Source organism: Lissotriton vulgaris, chromosome 2_1, assembly GCF_964263255.1.
Source record: "Lissotriton vulgaris chromosome 2_1, aLisVul1.2, whole genome shotgun sequence".
NCBI lineage: Eukaryota > Metazoa > Chordata > Amphibia > Caudata > Salamandridae > Lissotriton > Lissotriton vulgaris.
Genome location: NC_141687.1, coordinates 1845270240 through 1845293531, shown reverse-complemented (window position 1 = coordinate 1845293531; position 23292 = coordinate 1845270240). Strand labels below are relative to the sequence as shown.

The following is a 23292-nucleotide window of genomic DNA, read 5'->3' as shown; positions in this document are numbered from 1 at the left end:
TGTAGTTTCTGTTTACATTTTAAGTGTTGTATATAATTTTGCATTGTTGAAGAGAATTTGCCTTTTCTGGGGTGCTGAATTTTAGTCATTTTTTTCATGCATTAAATTATTTTTTAATTGTGCGCATTGTGAACCGTCATTTCTCTATGTCAGGTTAAGTACAGATTGTGGCACGGTTATGTCATGATTATGTGTACAGCACACAAGTCAGCTGGAAGGGTATCCAGGAGTTTAAGCAGGAGCTGTATGGGCCGAGGCTAGCTGAAGACCCAGGTATTACATTTCTTGTGGAATTCAAGAACTGAGGAGGTGGCTCTCATGTGGAGGGGTAGGTTGTTCCACATTTTAGGAGCAAGGTAGGAGAAAGCACTACAGCTGGATCTGGTTCAGTGAATGCAAGAGTGTGTGAATAGGGGTTCGGCTGAGTGGTGGTGTTTGGTAGGTTTTGTGGAAGTTTATGTGTTTGCTGGGATACATCAGACCAATAAGTGTAAGGCATTGTATGTGTGCATGGTGAGTCTGAAGAGTGCTCATCTGTGGATTGGGAGCCAGTGGAGCTGCTTAAGGTAGAGGGTGATGTGAGTGCACAGTGGGAGGCTGAAGGATGTTCCTGGCTGCTGAATTTTGTACAGTTTGTAGTCTTCTGGTGAGTTGAGAGTGGATTCCAGAATAGCGTGCATTGCCATAGCCCTAGTTGGCGCAGGTGTCTATAACAAGCAATGAAGAGCTCTGGAGTTGAGGCTGAAGGAAGTGCAAGTTTCTCACAGTTACTGTTAGTGGGAGATAAAGATGTTCAGAATACAAGCTAATCCAATCCTAGGCCTCTGCAGAGTGTATAGAGCAGGGTTCTCCAACGAGTCGTTTGTGGGCGACTGGTAGCGCTCCAGCTACCTGTAAGTAGCTCTCCTGTGTGAAGCCCAGTTTACTAAATGTGAAGCATAGCTAAATTAAAATATATATAACAAAATTGCAAAGTGTGAATCCCAGACAAAAATGTGTGTATTTTCAGACCTCGTAAACTTCTGTTTAGAGAAAAATGGTTGAATTTACAAAATATATTTTAAGCTGTTATTTAAGTGATAAATCACATGTAGAGTTGACTATCATTAAACATTTGTTAGTCGAACCACACTCACAAATCCTGTGGGTACGTTTACCGGATGGCACTGATGTGCTTTTAATTAATTTTTATAATAACATTTTTACTAATTCCCGGCACAAAGTGATAGATGAGTTATCCTGTGCCCTAATGAAGCTGGTAAGCGAAGCAACATGCACTTTTATTTTTGTTTGGGTGGGGGATTTTAATTTACAAGTATGTAGTTTATCCTCCTCTAGGGTCTGTGGGATCCTAACTAACTTATGGAGAGGCAATCAATAGCACTATGGTTTCGTATGATCTAGAGCTATTGAGTACTGTACAGGAGGGAAGTGAGTGCCCAATTCCCACCTTTACTGGAAGGAATGTGAGCTCCATTATTGATGTTATTATGGTCTCATCCAACTTGGTACCCCATTGCATAATTAAAGTAAGGGATACATCCTCCTTGAGCGACCATAACTGTGTTAGCTTGCAAATAACTACATGGATGATTAGATCAGAACCGCCCACTAGAGTATTGGCAAATATAGAGCCACATAGGCCTAATGGGGTTAGGCTGAGATGGAAAGGTGAAAATTCGGCCACAGTGGAACCTTTAATCATAAATAAATGCATGATGGACATTGACATTATCTTATCTCTAGGATGCCCGTCTGCTCAGGTTATGACTCATTTTCTTAATATCAATACTGTCATTAATAATATCTTTACGGGGAAAAAAGTAGGCAGAGGAGGGAAAGGGATTGGATGGTTTGACAATGCCTGTACGTCCCTGCTCTCACAACTCAAACAAGCTTTGGCCGTTACCCCAAGGGACAAGGACAGAGTCAAACTTTGAAGATTTGATTATAAACAGGCGCTATCTAAAAGAAAGAGGGAATTACAGCAGGAAGCCTGGGAGCACCTTACTCAGGCAGCAGAAACTGCCGATAGTCGCCTGTTTTGGTCCATTGTTAACTCCCCTTTCCTCCAAGATGACAAAATCCCGCATCTTTCATCTAATGTGGGCAGCGAGGACTGGGTGAACCATTTCTCCGCGATTTTCCAAGATAATACTATGACGCCCAACGAAAATAGGACTTGGCCTGTAGTGCCTTTAGATATTTCGTTGGGAGAGGTGGAGAATGGTATTAAAAATAGTAAGGGGGGTAAGGCCCAGGGGCCAGATGGAGTCCCGATAGATGTTTACAGGGCTCAACCTCAGCTTTGGGGACCAATACTTACCTTGGTACTCAACGCTGCCGTAACTACCATGATCCCACCAACATGGGGCGACTCCATTATAGTCCCAATCTATAAAAAGGGGGACAAAGCTCTGGCAAGTAACTACCGGCCCATCAGCCTGCTCGACTCGTCTGTACAAATTATGAGCAGAGTCCTGCTTTTCAGATTAGAAGAGTGGGCTGATGAGAATGGAATTCTTGCAAACTCACAATACGGATTCAGGAAGGGAAGAGGGACCGTAGATCAGTGCCTGAATTTAGAGGTGTTGATAGGCAAGTACACCAGAGCCAAACCCGGTAACATCTATCTTTGCTTTGCTGACCTTAGCAGTGCTTTTGATTTAGTTAATCACTCACTTCTTTGGTCAGTTTTGCTTGACATGGGTGCCTCGAAAGAAATTATCTTTTTTCTCGCCAGACTATACAGCAAGCTGAAAACATGTGTTCGGTATGGTGTTAGCGGGGAATGTACTAGTAATTTTAATGTGAAACGGGGAATTAGGCAGGGTTGTGTCCTTGCGCCCCTTTTATTTAACCTTTTTGTTAATGGGGTTGAAGTCGCCTTGAAAACCATCAAGGCTGATGCTCCACAGGTTGCAGGGGATAATGTCCCAGTTCTGCTATATGCAGACAACGCGGTGCTCCTGTCACGGACACCCGTTGGTCTGCAGCGTCTGATGGACAAGTTCACTGAATTTATTGGGAGCAGGAGACTGTTGATCAACAAGAATAAAACTCATACGATGACTTGTGGGACTAAAGCGGGCAGAAACCACTCCTTTTTTATAGAAGGGGTTAAAGTGCAGAATGTGAATAGTTTTTGCTACCTGGGGGTAACTTTTACTAGTGATGGTACGTGGGGGCATGAATTAACAAATGTTCGAACTAAAATGAGCAAAAGCTCTTATGGCATTTTTAAATTTGCGTCTAAGTTGGGGGATAGGCGAATCAAGGATATGCTGGAAATCTACAAGGCTCGTAGTGTATCCATTGCCCTCTACGGGGCGGGGCTTTGGGGTTACTGCAAAACTGATTGTCTACAGATAGAAGAAAATAACTTTCTTAAGAAATTACTGTGCCTCCCTAAATCTGCCCCAACAGAGTTGATCCATAGAGAGGCTGGGGTTTTTCACCTGACCGAGCTCGCCTCACTTAGGCCTCTATTGCTTTACCGAGCAATTTGGCTTAAGTAAGAGACCGAGTTCAATCAACTTATAATTAGGGACTGCCTTGGATTAGACAACTGTATGCAGATACCGTGGCTTAAATATGTTGTAGATTGTTATAAAAGTATCTTTGATATTAATTTGTTGTTAGAAAACTGTCCCCCTAGAGGTCTTGCGAAACAGTATCTTAAAAACACCTTTATGTCACATAAAGCTCATAAACGTTCAGTAATAACCAACTCCCTCGCTACTGTTAAAACTTACAATAAATATTTTGCTGTCGAGGGATTTCAGCGTTATCTGAACGTAGTAACCAGGCCAACGCATAGGTTTGTATTGACCAGATTAAGAGTTGCCATTGCTCATGTATTAGTGGCCTTCCCACATCCTAAAAAGCCCCCTGTGGGTCCGTGTCCCTGTGACGGACATTCCAAGCAAAGCACAATGCACTTTATGCTCATCTGCTCCCTATTTCAGAACGTTAGGATCTCCTTTTTAAAACCAATATTTCTTAAGTATGGAGTTTTAAATGTGGAGGATGCTATGTGTTTGTTGTATAATTTGGACCACCCCGATATATGTTTTTATACTGCCAGTTTTATATGTAAATCTATGGCTTTTAGAAAAAGTATGAGTTTTTAATCATGTTTGTACTTTTTTAATTCTGTTGCCTGTTTGCTGTGCTTTTATGGTCATTTTTACTATGAACCGAATAAAGCTTCATGAACTGAACTGAAGCTTGGGAGGAGACTTTTTACTAATATTACATTGGTGCCATGGACATTGCAGATATGGCTGCTATGTGTTATCCATGTAAAGGCATTCCAAATTGACAAAGCCTTTTTTTAAATTTCTTCTGGCAACCATGCCTGATGCACTGAAGTGATGCCTGATGGTAACTCTGCACTTAAGTGACCACTGCCAGTAATCTTTCATAGGGTGCCCACCAATGTAATCCTGTCTAATATGGTCATTATTTCAGCACTAATATTATTAGTACCTCAGGATGATTTTCACTGAGCTCAAGTAGCTCCGTTTATAGAAAAGGCTGGAGACACATGGTAGAGAGCAATGGTCACATGTCCAATTTTTATTGTGATTATATCGGAAAGTGTGTGAAGAAGGTCCAGAGCTATAAGAATATTGAAGGTGAAATTAAATAAAAACGCATAGCTTGAAGGAGAGGGAATACATTTTGTATCTAGCGGAGGATGAGAAAGTAAGGGCATTGTAAAGAAGTGCATGCAAGAGGTAGTGAAACGAGTGCTGAAGAGCACTACATTTTAATTATACATTTTAAACCACACCTTAATTATATATGTTATGCCTCTTGGAAAGGATTCCTAGTTACACTTCTCAGCCCACTCCCCTGTTAGAGCCCGCCACTTTTAAATCCCACTTAAAGCCTTAAATAAGATCTTATAAATACAGACATAATCATGTTGTGCTCCCCTATAACTGAGGCACCAAACAAGCAAAAGGTGATGGGAGGATGCGTGCAGTAGGTCTAACCACTGGCAATCACTCAAGGTGGCTTTCCAACCCACTGTTCTTTTACCGACCATGCCAACTCAGATTTGACCCAGCCATATGTAAATCATTCTTGACCTTGATCCAATAGGAACAGTCCAGCCTGAACTGTCAAGCAAGGTCTACTCTGAACTAGAACACAAGCAACCCAACACCGGTTCTGGTTCAGGGAGGACCTGGCCTGGCAGTCCGGGGTGGACTGTTCCCATGCGATCCTGCATAAGTATCAGTGGCCGATATTGATTCAAGCATTCCATCCATCACTTTTTTGTGTGCTATACCTGAGGCACCTCTCATCACTTGCAGATCATGGACTGTGTGTTTAGTAGGGTTCATTTCATTCAGCACTAAGAGGACACCTCTTCTTGGACCTGACTGGGCTTCACTGGCAGGTCAATGCCCCTGTGTAGGAAGTTCCTCTCGCCACTGGCAGAGCACAGCCCCTGCATTGGGGGTCCTCTCATCACTGGCAGAATTCGGCCACTGCACATGGGACTTCTCTTACCACAGGCAGGACACAGCCCCAGCACCTGGCCCTGCCCTTCCACCAAAAGCATGAAACAGCCTCTGGAAGAGGAGGACCTTTTGCCGCTGGCAGGGCACAAACTTTGTACCAGAGGACTCCTCAGCCATTGGCGGGAAACAGCCCTTGCACAGGGAGCTCCTGTCTTCAATGGAAGGATATAGCCCTTGCCACAGGGAGCTTGCCTCACTGGCAGGAAACAGATCCCACACAGGAGGGTTACACAGGGCTTTAAGTGGGCCGGGTCTCACCGGGTTGGAGCACTGGCAGTTTTTTAAAAGGGGGCCTCAAAAAGGGTCTCTATCGGGCGTTGTTTTATCCTGGCTGAAAAGGGGTGAAACCCCGAAAACGGTCCTTGGATGCTTGTTTCCAGTCCAGGGAGGACGTGGCCTGGCAGTTCGGGCTGGACTGATCCCATTGGGTGCAGGGTCAAGACTGATTTGCATATGACTGGGTCCAAACTGGAATGGCATGGTGAGCAAAAAAACAATGGATTTAGGCCCAGATCTCTGTACTGGGGTGAACGTATGACATTGTTCTGCATTTTGTCCATCAATAGTTCTTTTGGCATTTGTCACCCCGAGTGGGACGGATATGCTCAGACGTGAGTCCCGTGCTCTCCATGCCACTGGAATTAAGCTATCCTGGCTCAAGGAGGGGTGAAACCCCAAAACCGGTCCTAGGATGCTTGATTCCAGTCCAGGTAGGACTTGGCCTGGTAGTTCGGGCTGGATGTTCCCATTGGGCGCAGGGTCAAGACTGATTTGCATATGGCTGGGTCCAAACTGTAATAGCATGGTGAGCAAAAAAACGACAGATTTAGGCCCAGATCTGTGTACTGGGGTGAATGTATGACATTGTTCTGCATTCTGTCCAACAATAGTTCTTTTTGCATTTGTCACCCCAAGTGGGAGGGATATGCTCAGATGTGAGTCCCGTGCTCTCCATGCCACTGGAATCAAGCTATCCTGTCTGAAAAGGGGTGAAACCCCGAAACCGGTCTTAGGATGCTTGTTTCCAGTCCAAGGAGGACTTGGCCTGGCAGTTCGGGCTGGACTGTTCCCATTGGGCGCAGGGTCATGACTGATTTGCGTATGGCTGGGTCCAAACTGTAATGGCATGGTGAGCAAAAATACAATGGATTTAGGCCCAGATCTATGTACTGGGGTGAATGTATGACATTGTTCTGCATTCTGTCCATCAATAGTTCTTTTTGCATCGGTTTTGTGCCCTGGGACAGATGATCTGTTTTTTCCAGACTGCAGTGACAGCAGGCACATCGATGTGCGCATGCTCACACTGCTCACTTCTCACTAGTAATGAAGTTACGTCATGATGTCATGCCAGGTGAGCGTTGTAGGGGAAAGGAAGTCCTTTAAAGAGAGTCATTTTCTCTCTGGATTTCCCTTCTCTTTTTGAAAGCTCAGGAGCAGCAACATTGTTGTGGTGTCACCAGGGCTTTAAGTGGAAGTTTTTTCAATATTATATACAACGAGCCATAGTTGCTGCTTATTTATCCTATGCAACTAACAACCATTGACAAAGGCAATAGTCCTGACTTGTTGTAAGTATGATGTTACTTGTGTCATATCTGGATGCAATGACAGAAACACCAAAATTTAAGTCGGGCGGCACACTATGCTAAAAACACATTTTTAGCGTAAATGTTTTTAAGCCATGCCCTTAATTACATTGAAAAGGTAGGGAGGCCTTCAAGGGATTTGATTCAAAGCAAAAATCAGTTGTTCAGTTTACTTAAAGGCTAAAATAAATAACCTAGTGTGTGAGTCATGTAATTTAAATATACATAATCAATTTGTAAAACACATCAAAACATATACACATATAAACAACAAAACACAAAGGTGTATCAAAAAAAGAGCTTTATCAAATATTTCATTAGGTCAGCAATAAATCAAAGAAGCAGGTAAGGAAATGCTGATATGAAGAGCCTAGTAGCAAATCAACAAAAATGCAGCAAAACCTATAAAATACATCTATCTCAAGGAGCAAAAGTGAATCAAGCACTGTAGAGATAAGATGGAGGTCGACGTTTCGGTCTCTCTACAACCCAATTAACGAGACCATCTTCAGGACTGTTGTCAATAAAAACACTGCTATAACTTGTGCTGAAATCCCAACTGAATGAAGCGCCACACTGTTGGTCTTTGAGGCAAAATTACACGTTGAAACGGTTGGACCAAGTCCTAAATCAGGGAACACAAACGTCCCGTGGACGAAGACGCCAAGGGTAACTTGATAGATGGGTATTCGATGGTACAGTGCTCAAGACACCGAGGAAGTTTAAACAATCTCTCACGTTTGGAGATTGGTAGATTGAAAGCCTTATCTTATCCCAAAGTAGTTGTGTCCTTAGATATAGAATCTTATGGAATGGTGCTGTTATCCAACGGACAATTACGTGGACGTATGGCAGCCGCGGGTGTTAATTTAGCTTGAAAGACGAAGTAGGGTCGGAGTCAATCTAACATCAGCCACAGGGAAGACCGAGGTCTTCCCTGTGGCTGATGTTGTCCGTTGGATAACAGCACCATTCCATAAGATTCTATATCTAAGGACACAACTACTTTGGGATAAGATAAGGCTTTCAATCTACCAATCTCCAAACGTGAGAGATTGTTTAAACTTCCTCGGTGTCTTGAGCACTGTACCATCGAATACCCATCTATCAAGTTACCCTTGGCGTCTTCGTCCACGGGACGTTTGTGTTCCCTGATTTAGGACTTGGTCCAACCGTTTCAACGTGTAATTTTGCCTCAAAGACCAACAGTGTGGCGCTTCATTCAGTTGGGATTTCAGCACAAGTTATAGCAGTGTTTTTATTGACAACAGTCCTGAAGATGGTCTCGTTAATTGGGTTGTAGAGAGACCGAAACGTCGACCTCCATCTTATCTCTACAGTGCTTGATTCACTTTTGCTCCTTGAGATAGATGTATTTTATAGGTTTTGCTGCATTTTTGTTGATTTGCTACTAGGCTCTTCATATCAGCATTTCCTTACCTGCTTCTTTGATTTATTGCTGACCTAATGAAATATTTGATAAAGCTCTTTTTTTGATACACCTTTGTGTTTTGTTGTTTATATGTGTATATGTTTTGATGTGTTTTACAAATTGATTATGTATATTTAAATTACATGACTCACACACTAGGTTATTTATTTTAGCCTTTAAGTAAACTGAACAACTGATTTTTGCTTTGAATCAAATCCCTTGAAGGCCTCCCTACCTTTTCACTTAACCACCCAAGCCCTCAAGGGTCTAATTGGGTCTCTCACTCCTTTGTGAATCCTTAATTACATTGGGCAGACCCCTTTGAGAGACCCCCCGCAGTTTTTTCATCCCACTTAAAGCCCTGGGGATACATTCACAACAGGAAGCATTTACCTCCTGCCCATGGGGAATGGGCTCCTCAGCATTGGCAGGTCACAGATCATGCACCACACACACATCCTTCCTAAGCCAGTCCCTAATCCACTGGCGGAATTTATCTACTTTTAAAATAATAGCTGACTCGTGGAAGGAATTGGCCTTACATTCCCTATTGCTAGGAAGGCACAGTTCATGGGCAATTGGGAACCGGGGTGAGGGACACAGTGCTGGTGCTGGGAGGACACAGACCGCACACACACACCTGCACGAGGGCGCTAAATGTTTGCAGGACTAAGGCAGGGAGACCGAGCAGGGAAGTGGCTGACCACCGAACGGCTCTGGGGCTCGTGACGGCTACGGCTTCCTTGCGCAGTTCTTCGAGGAATCTTGACATATGTACTGCAACTGCCGAGTGGTGCAATGGTGAGGGTGGAGGGCTTAAGAGGGGCTTCTACGAGGCAGCACTGTCCCTTCAGAGAATGATCAAACCACGCCAGGCACGCGGCGTCAAAGGACATCTCGAGCAGCACGGTGCAATATATCAAGCAGTGGGACGTTTGTGGCTCATTTCCCGCGTTTATATTGCGCCGTCGTGAGGAATCTTCCATTACCATCTGCCAGGTTGGAGCAGGGCTGTTGTGTCACGCAGAGCAGGGCGCACGACCCATCCGATGCCAAGGCGGCACCGATGATTAGAGCAGCGTGCCCCTTATCTACAGCATGGCAGCACCACTGCGAAATGAGCAGCCCTGCAGCAAAAGCTGCACATTTTTATATCAGGAGGTATTGTTCGTAAATTATGAGACACTAAAAGGTCTTTAGCCTATCGAGAAGCAGCTGTCGCAAGGCCCACATAGGACAGGGAACTCACTCTGTGCAGAGCCCAGCGTCGCCATCAAACTACGGTAAATGCTAGCCACAGAACTAATATCAAGCAAAGAGATACGACACGCAGCAGAAGCACTGTGGCCTAGGGCCAGGATCACACTGCGCTTCAGCAGATCTGTGGGACATGCAGAAGGCAGCAGAACACGCCACTTCCACCATAGCTGCCAAGGTTTCAGATTGCTATGTGTGACATTTTCATAATTTCAGTGTAATTATGAGTGACATTTCAACAACCATGAGTAACACTTTCGCACGAGCAAAATCAAGCAAAGAGGTCAAGAGAAACATAAATATCACAAATTACACCCATTTGAGCATCGAGAACGTGTAAGAACATCTTAAAACTGGTGCAAAGCACCATAAATGGAAGGGAAACCGTCCACTGATTTGGGGACTCGGCGGTCGGCCCACCGCAGACAGCACGGCACTGGGCAAGCCTCAGAAGACTGTAGCATAGCTGCCAATTTTTCAGATTGCTTGTGTGTGACATTTTCATGGTTTCAGTGTAATTGTGACATTCTACTACTAAATGCGTGATACTGGGTGACACTCTCGCAACTAAAAATAAAGAATTAAGGGGGGCGTGGCTAGCAGCCAATGATGGTGGCCGCAGCTTAGAGAGGCTCCCGAGACGAGGCGGCCTCCCACTACAATCCGTAATATTTATCCTCTCTTTCACAAGGCTTTAAGGGGTGGACCGGACCCGGAGTCCTTGCGGCGCGAAGAGCAACAATTTTGAGGACGGCGGCGGCTTGACCGCACTTCAAAACGCTGTGCAGTGATCGGAGAGGAGAGGGGCCTATCGGGTGCCAGGAAGCAGCGGAGTTGCGGACGGACTGCGGCCGGCCGGAAGTAGCTCCTTAGCGGTGGTGAGTGGCAGGAAGTGCCGGCCCCTTGAACGCGATGCACCAGAAATCCACGGAGCGTCCTCCGGCGGCACGATAACACAAGCGGAGCCCCGTGGAGTCCAGAGGCAGCCAACACAATCCTGAGATCCAGACCAGGGGTGAGAAAAACGCCACGGACCAAAGACGCGAAGCCGCCATTTTCAGCGCCAGACGCGCGTCTCACCCCGAGCCCCAGCAGCGATCACCCTTGCTGAGCAGAATTAAATACAACCTCCCGAGAGTGAGCAAGGAGTCCCGCTGACTTTGCGGACTCACTTTTGAGGTTGTCAACGGGCGGTCGTGAGGCAGTCGACTGCAGCGGGGGAGGTGAGTTGGACCCTTCCCCCCCCTCCTCCCCCTCCTGGAATGACACTGGGAAGAGCTGGTGGGACACTGGCAGCAAACATACTGTGGGGGCACTAAGGCTCAGCAGAACGCAGGGACACGACCCAGCACTGACCACAACCCACTGAACCCCGCTGGACCTGCTAACGGTCACACCGCAGATGTATAGACTCGGCGGGCAGCCTGTGTTGCAACACTAATAGGTGGGGTGTCACGTTGACTATCTATGGTGCAGATAACACCCTGCCCAACCTCACGTTATCATTGGGGAGCAATTCAGCTGGCAAAGACCTGCGAGGGGACACGGATCTCCCTCACTGCTGAATTGACTGTGTAGCCAGCACACAGGAGACTACAAGTGAACGAGTGGTCAGCCCTCGTCGGCCCGAACGCTGACCCTCAGTGACAGATTACACCGCCAGTAAATACTGCACCATGTCAAACAGAGGACCCAAGCACAGCACTACTCAGGCTAAGCTAGACAAATTCGCCTATGAGAGGCAGACTCCTCCCCAAGAGCAACGCAAGAATGCCGGGAAAACGACCGAGACCGAAGGGGCGAAGAAGGCCACACTTGAGGATGTCTTGGCGGCATTGGCCCAGGTACAAGCGACGGTGGGAGCTACAGCCACTGAGGTAACCTTAATACGGGCGGACCTCCAGAAAATGAACGAGAGGGTCAAACAGGTTGAGGTGGTCACCAAATCCTTGGTCGAAGATGTGTCCGAACTACAAACGGCGATAGAGCGACTACAAACTGACAACAAACTGCTCAGAGACAAACTGGACGATCAAGAAGGACGCTCCCGGCGCAACAACGTCCAAATTGTAGGTGTGCCAGAATCGGAAGACACGGGGGCAATGGACCTCTATGTGGAGGACATGATCAAAACCAGACTCCAGCCTAAGGGACTCTCGAACTTCTTTTCAGTGGAAAGGGCCCACAGAGTACCGGGGGGAAACCTAAGACAGCAGGCCCGCCTCGGCCAATACTGGCACGGCTGTTTAACTTCAGGGACCGCCATCCTCCAGGCCGCAAGAGTGGCGCCGGCCATCCAAATCCAGAACTCGAAAGTAGCCTTCTTCCCGGACTACACGGCGGAGGTATCCAGGAAGAGGAGGACGTTTCTGGAGGTGAAAAAAACGCTGAGGGAGAAGGAACTGCCATACTCGATGCTATTTCCGGCCCGACTGCGAGTAGTAGCGGACAGAAAGGTGTGGTTTTTCGACTCCCCGGACGCTGCCCGGGACTAGCTTGAGGGATGGCACACTGTTGACCGACAGCGCAGAACTCACAGATCGAATCACGAACGCAGAGGAGACAGCAGGAATGTCTCACAAACGTCTGGTAGAGGAGGAGGAGCGGAGGGCTCTCCCTCACATGGATCTGCAGGGGCCGGTGGAGAGGAATGACCCCTACCCTGGGATTTGTATTAGTGGCAGTTGCCAACCATTGACACACCGTTTCAACTGCTGCATATGGACCCTGGCATGGCTACCCCGGAAGCACGCAGGGACGCCGCCTGCTCGGGGAGACGTTCTCCCCCCTACACGCAAGTACTCTGGTTGTGGGACGGGTTAAGCACTCTGCTCAGTTGGGGGGGCGGGCAGTTGAAAGTCCGTTAGGCAGGGATGCAGGGAGGGGGGGATGGGGACGGGGTTGTTCTTTGAAAGTTAGGAATACACATGTAAGGTCGAAAATAAAGACTAGATTTCCACATGAGTCAGTACCGGGTGGGAAGAGAGGGCGGGGGTCTACAGCCTCCAAATGGAGCTTCAGCATCTACCTACACGATTATACACCCAACACTTGTGACACATTTGCACACAGATATGCCATGGAACCCATAATATCGAATGGCTGACATCCCAACTCCTGAACGGGGAAGTGTAGACTCTGAGACACAGTGCCCCTCCTTACGACTGATGACTTGGAATGTGAGAGGACTGGGGGACAAGGTGAAACGGGGGCTGGTACTAACAGCGCTTAAGAGACAAAAACCCACCATAGCGCTGCTGCAGGAAACTCATCTAACAGGGGGGGCTACCAAGGCTATGGATAGAAGAGGCTACAAGATGATAGTCCACTCTGATTTCACGTCCGGCTCCAGAGGGACCGGTATCCTGATGCTGAAAAACACACGGTTTATCCCCCTACAAACCAAGACTTACGATCAAGGCTGCTTTGCAGCACTGCAGGGGCAGTGGGAAGGAAAACTTATCAACCTAGTCTCAGTATACATTCCACCGGCACTACACTCGGTGCACCTCCCTAAACTGGGTGACTTTATTCTGGCTCTCCCCGAGGGGGAGGTTATCCTTGGGGGGGATTTCAACGCAATCCTGGACGCACAACTCGACAGGTTTCCAACGCCAGGCTCCACGGGGGGAATCCCCCGCCTCCAGCGGTTCCTAACAGCCATGGGGCTGATTGATATTTGGAGACACCTCCACCCTGTTGCGAGGCAATACACCTTTCAGTACATGGCAGTCTGTCTAGAATCGATCACTTTCTGACCCTGGGAGATGGTCTCCAACATGTAGATACAATTGTAATTCACCCTCGAGGGATCTCGGATCACTCCCCACTTACTCTCACACTTTCCTCTCAGGGACGAACGCGCAAACGCATATACCCCATACATGCTACCTATCTCAAGATTCCCCAGGTTCGCAAGGCTCTTAAAAAGGCAACGACACAATACTACACTGAGAATGTCAATTCGGTGCGCTCATCCGAGGTACTGGGGAGGCATATAAAACGGTCTTACGGGGACAAGCCATAAACTCCATCACGGGCTACAAAAGAGAACGGTCTCAGGAGCTAGATGACCTGGACTTAACTTTGCAGGAATTGACAAAAACACACGAACGGCACCCCACTCTGTCCACCCTACACGCACTTACAATGCAACAGCAGCTATACAACGATCACTTGCGCGTACAAGTCAAAGGGCACCTGACCGACACTCAAAATAGGATCTATGAGGTAGGCGACAAGGCGGGTAAAATGTTGGCGTGGCTTGACAAAAGGGAAGGGGATTCCAGGGGAATCCAACGTTTAAAAGATGAACACGGGGGGGTGCATACTAAACCGGGACACATTGTTGAACTGCTTGCGAACCACTTTGAACGGGTATACACCCCTGACCGTGTGATTACACCTGAGATGGCCAGAGAAGTATTAGCACCAATCGAGGTCCGGACGTTGACCTCGGAAATATCAAGCAAATTGGAAGCAGACATTACCGCTGATGAAATACAACTAGCTATTAGCGCATTAAATCCGGGTAAGGCAATGGGACCTAACGGAATACCTGTGGAGTGGTATCAGGCTATGCCCGAGACCCTCAGTAAACATCTGCTAGGGATGTTTCAGGAATGCCTGGTGAAGGGTATACTTCCACCGGATCAAAGAGCGGCGACTATAGTGGCCATCTCCAAGCCAGGCAAACCACCTGGAGAGTGCTCCTCCTACCGCCCCATCTCGCTGCTTAATGCAGAAGCCAAAATTCTTGCCAAACTCCTAGCAACGAGAATCTTGCCGCATTTACCGTCTCTTATACACCCGGACCAGTCCGGATTTATCCCACACCGAAATACAGCGTTAAATTTGCGCAGACTGCACGGAGTGCTGGCAAGGGCAGACTCAATCGCGACACAAGCAGTGATATTAGCACCTCATGCTAAGATGGCTTTTGATCTTGTGGAGTGGGCATACTTGTTTGAGGCATTGTCACGCTTGGGATTTGGGCCCCGCTTCATTGCGTGGGTCAGATTGTTATACACTGACCCGGTTGCTCGGGTGGTGGCCAATGGCCATATCTCGCGGATGTTCCCTTTAGGGAGGGGCACAAGACAGGGATGCCCCCTATCACCGTTATTGTTCGCGATCTCGCTGGAACCCCTTGCCACTCTTATCAGAACCACACCCCTACTCAAGGGCATATGCTGGAGGGAGGGGTGGGAGGACCGGCTGTCCTTGTATGCTGATGACATGCTGATATACCTAACCAATCCTGACAGCGGAGTCCCAGCCCTCTTACATCTCTGTGATACTCACGGAAGGGTATCCGGATATACGTTAAATTGGAACAAATCTGAACTGTATGTTCTGAAGGGGCAGGTCCCGGTCCTCGACGCGGGGTGTCCTTTGAAGATAGCAGGTTCATCGTTTAAATACCTAGGAATTCAGGTTACTAATGACCCCGCGGAGTTCATGGACAAAAATCTGACACCCCACTTAGAAAGGCTCAAGCAAGACGTTAAATTTTGGTCGGGGCTCCCGCTAACGCTCTTGGGACGAGCTGCGCTTTATAAAATGATGGCCTTGCCACGATTCTTGTATGTCCTTGAAAATACACTGTACCCGGTAGCCCCTAGGTTCTTTCAAAAGGTGGCAGCATTGGTATCTAACCTTCTATGGGGGAACCTCCCCGCACGCATCGCACAATCCAAATTGCATAGAGGGTGGTTTGACGGTGGTATTGCCTTACCCAACTTAAAATTGTATTACTGGGCGGCACACCTTAAACCCATCAACCAATGGATCCATACTTTACAAACCGAGCCAGCATTCCAGGCCGACAAGGCGCAACTGGGCACTAACAGCTTACTGGCTCCATTATATGACCAACGCAAAATTCGCGCCTTAGTGGGACCTACTAGACTAATAGTGACGCTCTGGCACACAGCGACGGCTGCTCTGGGGTGGAAGGGGAGGATCACCAAGCTGACCCCGCTGTGGGACGCTCGAGTCCTCGGCAACATGAGGAACAGCAAGGGGTTCTCACACTGGGACGCAATAGGGATATCCACGGTGGGCGATCTCTGGGAAAGGGGCGGGGTGCTACCCTTCAATAGACTGAGAGAATTATACGAACTTAGCGAAAGGGAACTCTACAGGTACATCCAGATACAACACGCACTGCTCGCGGCTTTACCCCCGGACACAGACCTGCCCGAGTCTTCCCCACTGGAGGACCGCCTCCTCACTGACTTTATGATTGAACGCGCTACATCTCTTACTTACCGCAAATTACTCAACAACTTACCAGACCCAACATTGTCCTTAAAGGCGAAATGGGAGGGGTACACTAGTGAAATGGACGAGCATGAGTGGAATGAGGCACTAGCGTCACTTAAAGAAGTGGGCATCTCTGCGCGGCTACGACTAGTGCAATTGAAAATACTACACAGGGTATACTACACAAGGACAATGCTACATCGTATTAACAGGATACAACACCCTTACTGCCTTCATGGATGCGGGGAGGAGGGCACGTTTTTTCACACCATATGGGATTGCCCCCGGATTCAGGAATATTGGAGACAAATACTGCGAACAATCTCACAAGCACTAGAAATATCGCTATTACCTGAACCGAAAAGATGCCTTCTAAACATGTGGGAACCTACGGATATTTCAAGGCATGGGCAACTCTGGGTTACAGTGGGATTGATGGTAGCAAAACGAGATATCGCACAACGATGGGGAGCGGCAGAAGTGCCAACCAAGTCACTATGGTGTTTAAATATGGATAAAGTAATGATAACGGAAAGGGCGGTGTACGCTAACCGTGCCTGCCCGGGGAAGTGGAATAGAATCTGGACCAAATGGAATGTATACAGAGGGAGATTTGTGATCCCCTGCCGGAGGAAGATCAAGATGACTCGGATGAGGGTGAGGAAGAGGGCTAGTATTAGGGACATTTTGTGAGGGGGGGAAACCAGGGTCTGTGTGAGTGGCTTCTTCACTACATTTTAATGCGGGATAGACAGGAGAGAGACTACATGGAACACCAGTTAAGTGGGGTATCTAATCTAGCACAACCATGGCCTTCAAGGGGTGTTAGCGAGAGAGGGAAGGGGACTTGCATGGGACATCTTGGTGAGGTAACTACAAGCGATCAGGAATGCTATACACGCGACCGCATTGTTATTCCTAACAGTTACTTTGGTTTATTGTTGTTCATAAAAAATGGAAAATCAAAAACCACTAATATCTGAGACACTTATGTATATGCTGCACCTTTTCATCACAGCAGCTAAACTACAGACTGCAATATTGGACACTTTACTAGAGACTTTATAATGCTGCAATGTGACTTACGAACTGATATAGCGGCCAGCCCGTTGGGTTGTAGGCGTTCCGCTGTGTAACTTAATGGTGCAATAAAGGTTTTTGGGAAAAATAAATAAATAAATAAATAAAAATAAAGAATTAAGCCCAAGTAAAGAGATAAAGTGTCGTATGGAAATACTTATATAAGACTGGGGATCATAAATGTGCAAGCACGTTCAATTTATTAAGTTGGAAGTGACATCTACGGAATGTAAACATTCTCCTCTTTTTAATCAGGGATGACATTTTGTGTGTTAGGTGTCCAGTTTCTATGTACATAAATCACACATGTGAAAATGGTTTTTGAACATTGTTGCAACCTTCCATCCTTTTTTCTGTTTAATATGGCACACTTCAGAAATCAATGTGAACCGTTGGCGCTACTTTATTAGCAAAAACTGCCACTAAACTAAATGCTGATCTTGGCCACGAAAACATTATTCACTAGAATTATCTTGACATTTTTACTGTTGCCTGAAAACTTCTGGACAACAAGGAATTCAGCCCCACTGTCAGGTGGTTTTAAACCCATGTTATTTATACACAGGAACAAGTTCCACAAGTAACAAAAAAATGATCTCTGTGAGAAAAGTAACTCACAGGTATCATCCAACCTCATAAAATACAGTTTGCGAATATGCAGCATGGCTCATTGTACACTGTACATGTTTCGATTTTCCAGCAGGGATTCACCCTTTGTGCTAGTAAATCATCACGAGCTAACTGCCAGTACACGAAAACTCCAACATTAACAAACATTTATATCAATGTAGCAGGATAAAACGGTTTCATTTTTTTACACTTACCAAGTGTGCCTCTGAGTCATTGGGGTTGCAGGTGACAGGGGCGGCTCCTCCATGTGGGCTGAGGAGCATCGGCACACTGCTTTCTTGCACTGCGAGAAGCAGTAACATAAAATGGTATCAATACCATTTTATGTTTATGCTTCTCGCACTGCGAGAAAGCAGAAGGGTTTGGTTGGAGGCGGGCAGGTGGGCGGTCCTGTAGCAGGGTAGGGGAGGAATTGCTAGCCCAATGTTGCAGGCCCTGACCAAACCAGTCATGCGCACGCTGCCATTTTCTTCATGTGAAAATGGCCTCCCTATAGGCGCCTGCCTGGGGCTGTCCCCACCAATCACAACGCTGCCTTTGCAGCTTTGTGATTGGCTTATGGGAGGGGAGGGCGGCTGCCTTCTTCTTGCGAGGAGCAGAGAAGCAGAGATGACGCAGGACTGGATCGGGCCAGCTAAGGTAAGCAGTGTTTTGAAAATAATTAAAATTAAACCACCACGCGCGCAACCCCCTTCCCGCGCTCCACCCCTGAGGCATACCGGCTGCGACTGGCAGGTGGTAAAATAAAGCATAGATGCTGCTGATTGCTAGGTTGCTAAGTGTCTGTCATGATCCCTGGCTGCAGACAGCTGCTGGAAGTTTGCACAAGTGGAAGTAGTCATAGCTCAGTGAGAGCAAGAAGCGTATGCAGTGCGTGGCACCGCTTGGCTTGAGAGCCATGCCTGTGTCTTTTGAATATACTCAGCACAGAGTAGCTGCCCTCAGACTCATGCCGGCCGTGATTGGACGCAAGCCTCGGGATAGCCACTACACAGAATGGGCTGCAGCACATGTAGGCCAGGAGGTCGGTTCTTTCCCACTGTCAAGCAGTTTTTATAAAATGGTTAATTTTGGGTCTTCTATGTGAGAGTGTGCATTAAAGAGCGGGTTAACATGGCAGTAGTTATTGTTGTTGGGAGTTCTCGAGAAGTACAGTCCAGGCAGCCCTTTTCAGTTACCTGAGCTCCGCACTAACGGCTCACTTTTTTGGTATCCTATGTGTGGCTGCAGTGGTAGGCTTCGCAGTGCTGCCAATGTCCAGCTCCCCCATCGCCTAACAGGCCACAGGGATCAGAGTTAAGGTCGGCTACTGGATGGAGTTTCCTCAATTCATCTCTGCGCTTCTAAAGATTATTTTGATTTTAGAGAAACTTTCCGAAGGCACATTCAATCAACTAGCCAGGCAGTTTACTCATGAGGGGAAGTGTTACCAGTACCTGAGGGCCTTCTTTGTTTGATCAGGTCATGATATTGCAGAGAGTAAGTGGCAGCTCCTGGAGAACAGAGCCCCACGATTCTCACGGAGTCCCTCTCTCACCAATTTAATTAGCTGCGGAGAGGCTGGGAGTCAAATTAACTGCAGCTACTGGGGCAGCTGAGCCACAAGGTCGGTGACGGAGGAAGCGGTGGCGCCCGGCGTTGTGAGCAGGCAGCACTGCTGTCGCCCGGCCGCCATGATTGATTTGCTGCAACGCCTGCCTCCCACAAGTTAATTCCGGCAGCAGGACGTGACGTCCGGTCAGTCTCCGCGGTGCTACATTGTAGCATTAAGCACTGCAGTCTCAGCAGAGCGAGCCCCAAGCCTGCGGAGCAGATCGTGCATACCCTGGTGCATGCTGCCAGCTGCCACTCCACAGTTTTATTTAGGCAGCGCTAAACTGCTCGTCTTGACGGCTGAGGTGCTATGCAGAATGCATGACTTCGCATTTCAGTACAGTGATGCGGATCACCACACTGAAAGGCGTTAGTCTAATGCCTGATGAGTGGTACTTGGCAGGACTGCAATTCCTTCGTGGCACAGGACACACTGTGCACAGCAAAGTCATGAAGATGATTGGCCATCTTCATATAACAAAGCAACAAACTACACCGAGCCTGCACAGTTGGGTTCAGACTATACCAGTCTTAGCAACCTCAGATTTCCCCTGGATCGCTGCAAAGACTGCCCTACACTCTGCCTGCGTCTCAGTCCAGCCCCCATTAGATTTCACCCTCAACGCAGCCCTGATACCCTTGGACTTCCACTCAGACTTCCACTCGGACTATTGTCAAGACTCCGCCTGCACTTCAGCCCTGTCACTCATAAAAGCCACCAGCACCACAGCATTGACATCAATGTACTGCTTACTTCTCATGTCTGACAACCCCAGTCTAGCCCTCAGGCCTGAATGTATTATCCTCCACCTGAACTCTGTAGTCCTCAGATTCCACTTGCATTTCAGTCCTGCCACCCTTAGACTCGGCCTCCACCGGAGTCCTGCCACCGACTCCACTGCACCTCAGCTTTGATACACTTAGACTGCCTCTACCCCAGTCCTGAAAACACTACACTTCACCCAGACCGCAGCCCCAACACTGATTCCTGGACAGCAGCCCAGAAAAACCAGCGGCGGCTTCTGCAGTTGGACAGAGGAGTGTCGCACCCTCTGCAGTGGGCGTAGAAAAAGTGAAAAATAAAATATGATAAAATGACTTAATTACCATTATATTTTTCCTCTGCCAGCCCTAGCTGATTGTGAGGGCGGGGCAGAGCCATTGTTGCTGATTGGCAGCAGGGAGGAGTGACGGCTGACAGCAGTAGTTTAAAATGTGCATGTCACTATGGCCAGCTGTCTTGCAATGGCCTCCCTGAAATGCGCACTTGAAACCTCTCTAACCCGAACGGTCTTAGTCAGCTGGGTGGAGTGCAGAACAGGCCTCTAGTGCCTGCAGAAGTGCTGAGACAGGCCACTCCAACCAATTCTGGTGCCTCTCTCATGCTGGTTAATAGCATGAGTGCAGCGTCTGGACTGGTTAAGGGAGTTGGCTAGGGTGCTGGACAACTGGAGAAGAACACAGGACCGTAGGAGGTGCAGCCAGGTTAGTGAATATTTAATTTTACTTTAAACGTGTAAACAGTAACTAAATCACAAACATGCCTTACATTAACTGTTAGACCTGGCATCTTTTGGCATGGTTTCTGTTAGACGGACCGGGAGGGTCGGCCGAGATTACGGGGAGAGGTCTCCAGGGAGAGCCGTCTCCAACGACTGTACAGATAAGTAACTTCCCCCCCACAGACGGACACCACACAAGATTGAAGGTTAACGAGACTTTATATGCACTTCTTAGGTTACGTTGATATAATACAAGGAGGTCTGGACTCAGGGGTCCCCTCGGTTCTGATCTCTGGTTGAGGAAAAGGGTAGCGGGACAGTCTTAGTTACCAATGAGTTCAATAGCTCTCAATCCTCGAGCTCGGCGTGGTTGCTGGTCGGGCCGTGGAGGAGCCAAGCAGGTCCCGAGATGGCTGAAGGGTGGTCGGCGGGCCGTGGAGAAGCCAAGCAGGTCCCGATATGGATGAAGGATGGTCGACGGGCCGTGGAGAAGCCAAGCAGGTCCCGATGCAGATGACAGTTACAACGGTCCGCGGCCTCGCCAGCAGATCCGGACGACGGTGAAGGATGAAGGTTACGACGGCTGTGGCAGCGCCAACAGGCAGGATGATGGTGCACAGGACAGAGCTACGGCAGCGCCAGTAGTCCGTCCAGGATGAGTTCTTCTTTCGTCTCTCGACTCCAAGATACAACTGCCTTCCTGTTCTGGAGCTGCCCCAGTTATAGGGCTGGCGTGCTTTGATGTCCGGACCCTCGCACTTGGAGGTCGGGAGGTCCGGGATGAGGGAGTCCAGACACCCAGCAGGGGGGTGGAGCCAGCGCCCGGGGAGGCGATGGGCGAGCGGCACTGGCTGGGGGAGAACCATCGACACCTCTTTCTCCCATTGACTGGCCAAGTAGCTCGCTCACCTCCTGGGTGGAGGGTGGTGCCGGAATGTCTGAGGCCGGGCTAGGCCCAGGGTTGAGGTCGATCGGGGGCCAGGCGGCCTCGTGGCGAAGTGTCCAAGATGGCGGCCCGGGCTGGGCGCGTGGGTCGGCCGTGGATCGGACCCACGAGGTTATCATGCTCGGGGGCAGGTGTCCCTGAGGGGACGTAGGACGTGCAATGGTGGGGTGTGGTGCTTGTATGACTGGCTCGGGCTTGGTCGAGCCGGGGGAGAGCGGCCCGTCACGTGGCCTGTCCAACATGCGTCCCCCCCAGCTGAAGGCGGGGAGAGTTACCCATCCTCTTGGGGACTCTCTTCGTCGAGGCGGAAAAACCGGGACAGGCCATCCGCGTTGGCGTGGTCAGACCCAGGCCGGTGTTCAACGGTAAAGTCCATACCTTGCAAGGAGATGGACCAGCGTAGCAGTTTTGGGTTTTCCCCCCGCATATGCATCAACCACTGCAGGGGTCGGTGGTCAGTCTGCACCCGGAAGTGGGTGCCAAAAAGGTAGGGTCGGAGCTTCTTGAGGGCCCATACCACAGCGAAGGCTTCCCTCTCTATGGTGCTCCAGCGTTGCTCCCGTGGTAGGAGTCTCCGGCGGATGAAGGCCACCGGTTGATCAAGGCCTTCGGTGTTCACCTGGGACAGGACCGCCCCAATGCCCTGGTCGGAGGCGTCCGTCTGGACGACGAACTCCCGGCTGTAGTCTGGGGCCTGGAGTACAGGAGCGGAACACATGGCGGCCTTTAGCTGTTCGAAGGCCGCTTGACACTCTGGGGTCCAGTTCACCTTCTTGGGCTGATTTTTCGACGTGAGTTCGGTGAGAGGCCCCACGATGGTACCATAGTCTTTCACGAACCTTCGGTAGTAGCCCGTGAGGCCCAGGAAGGCTCGCACCTCAGTTTGAGTGTTAGGGGGTTGCCAGTTCTGGATGGCGGCAATTTTCAGTTGAAGAGGGGCCACTAGACCGCTTCCCACTTGGTGTCCGAGGTAGGTCACTGACCCTTGTCCAATTTGACATTTGCTGGCCTTGATCGTGAGGCCAGCTCGCTGAAGGGCTTGCAACACTGCCTGGAGGTGGTGGAGGTGCTCGGTCCAGTGGTGGCTGTACACAGCGATGTCGTCCAGGTAGGCGGCGCTGAACTCTTCGAGCCCCGCCAGGACCTGATTGACGAGCCGTTGGAAAGTCGCTGGGGCATTTTTCATGCCGAAGGGCATGACCGTGAAGTGATAGTGGCCATCGGGGGTGGAGAAGGCAGAACGTTCTTGTGCTCGGGGTGTGAGGCCGATCTGCCAATAGCCTGCCGTTAGATCGAAGATGCTGAGGTAACGGGCAGCGCCCATTCGGTCGACCAGTTCATCTGCCCGGGGGATGGGGTGTGCGTCCGTTCTGGTGACTTCATTCAGGCCCCGGTAGTCGACACAGAACCGGAGTTCGGGTGTGGTTCCGGGGGCGGCTGCTTTGGGGACCAGTACGAC

The 23292-nt window shown here is 48.9% G+C and overlaps 1 protein-coding gene across 1 annotated transcript in view; it reads right to left on the bottom strand.

The window, feature by feature from the left end:
* The window catches only part of IQCH (IQ motif containing H), a 1013078-nt gene that overhangs the window by 72807 nt on the left and 916979 nt on the right, over positions 1–23292 (bottom strand). The window lies entirely within an intron of this gene.